This window comes from Neopelma chrysocephalum, unplaced genomic scaffold (assembly GCF_003984885.1).
Source record: "Neopelma chrysocephalum unplaced genomic scaffold, ASM398488v2 Primary Assembly neopelma1_96716, whole genome shotgun sequence".
NCBI classification, from domain to species: domain Eukaryota; kingdom Metazoa; phylum Chordata; class Aves; order Passeriformes; family Pipridae; genus Neopelma; species Neopelma chrysocephalum.
The window spans coordinates 1,469-3,276 of NW_020925360.1; the positions used below are offsets into that span (position 1 = coordinate 1,469).

Below are 1,808 nucleotides of genomic sequence, written 5' to 3' on the forward strand. Positions count from 1 at the left end.
GGAGGGAAATGTGAGGGGAAAATGGAGGGAAATGTGAGGGGAAAAGGGTGGGAAAAAATTGCAGGAAAAATGAAGGCACAAAAAGGGTGGGAAACGTGAGGGAAAAGGGTGGGAAACGTGAGGGGGAAATGGTGGGAAATGTGAGGGGAAAAGAGAGGGAAATGTGAGGGGAAAAGAGTGGGAAATGTGAGGGGAAAAGGGTGGGAAATGTGAGAGAAAAATGGAGAGAAATGTGAGGGGAAAAATGGCGGAAAAAAATGGCGGGAAACGCGAGAGCACAAAAATGGTGGGAAATGTGAGGGGAAATGGGGGGAAACGTGACAGAGAAAAATGGTGGGAAAAAATCGCAGGAAACATGAGGGCACAAAAAAGGTGAGAAACATGAGAGAAAAGGGTGGGAAATGTGAGAGGAAAAGGGCAGGAAACGTGAGGGGAAAACGGAGGAAAATGTGAGGGGAAAAGAGTGGGAAACGTGAGGGGGAAAGGGAAGGAAACGTGAGGGGAAAAGGGAGGAAAACGTGAGGGGAAAAGGGAGGAAAACGTGAGGGGAAAAGGGAGGGAAACGTGAGGGGGAAAGGGCGGGAAACATGAGGGGAAAAACGGCGGGAAAAAATGGCGGGAAACACGAGAGCACAAAAATGGCGGGAAACGTGAGGGGAAATGGCGGGAAATGCAAGTGAGAACGTGCCAGAACACAACATCCCGGGGTGACACAAGCTCAGGGTGCCACGAGGTCGGGGTGACACAGAGTCAGGGTGACATGGGGACATGGGGACCCGGGGTCACAGCGCCCTGGGACTGGGGTGCCTCCGACTGTCTCAGGGTGACACTGGGTGCTCTGAGGTGACACAGGGTCAGGCTGTTGTGATGACACGGTGACATAGGGATGGGGTGGGGGGGGGACAGTGGGTGCTCTGAGGTGACAGCGGGTGTTGTGGTGTGTCCCTGGGTGACACTGGGAACTCTGGGGGGACAGTGGGTGACAGGGGGTGACACAGGGTGACAGTGGGTGTTGTGGTGTGTCCCTGGGTGACACTGGGAACTCTGGGGGGACAGTGGGTGACAGGGGGTGACACAGGGTGACAGTGGGTGTTGTGGTGTGTCCCTGGGTGACACTGGGAACTCTGGGGGGACAGTGGGTGACAGGGGGTGACACAGGGTGACAGTGGGTGTTGTGGTGTGTCCCTGGGTGACACTGGGAACTCTGGGGGGGCAGTGGATGACATGGGGTGACAGCGGGTGTTGTGGCGTGTCCCTGGGTGACACTGGGAACTCTGGGGGGACAGTGGGTGACACGGGGTGACAGTGGGTGTTGTGGCGTGTCCCTGGGTGACAGCGGGTGCCCGGGGGTGACAGTGGGTGCCCTGGGGTGATATGGGGTGACATGGGGTGTCCCTGGGTGACAGCGAGTGACATGAGGTGACAGCAGGTGATACTGGGTAACACTGGGAATCCCTGGGGTGACACGGGGTGACAGTGAGTGTCCTTGGGTACCCTGCGGGTAACAGTAGGTGACAAAGGGTGACAGCAGCTGACAAAGAGTGACACGCGGGTGACAGTGGGTGACAGTGGGTGCCCGCAGGTGACAACAGGTGACAAAGGGTGACACGTGGTGTCCCAGGCTGCCCAAGGGTGACAGCGGGTGACAGCAGGTGCCCTCAGGTGACAGTGGGTGTCCCCGCGTGCCCCCAGGTGACACGGGGGGACAGTGGGTGCCCCAGAGTGCTCTGGGGTGACAGTAGGTGACAGTGGCTGTGATGGGGTGAGATGGGGTGACAGCAGGTGACAGCAGGTGACAGTAGGTGACA

At 57.9% G+C, this 1,808-nt stretch overlaps 1 protein-coding gene across 1 annotated transcript in view; it reads right to left on the reverse strand.

Moving 5' to 3' along the window:
- The window catches only part of LOC113981710 (proline-rich protein 12-like), a gene marked incomplete at both ends in the record, with an annotated part of 3,442 nt that overhangs the window by 1,451 nt on the left and 183 nt on the right, over positions 1-1,808 (reverse strand). The gene's annotated exons all lie outside the window — the stretch shown is intronic.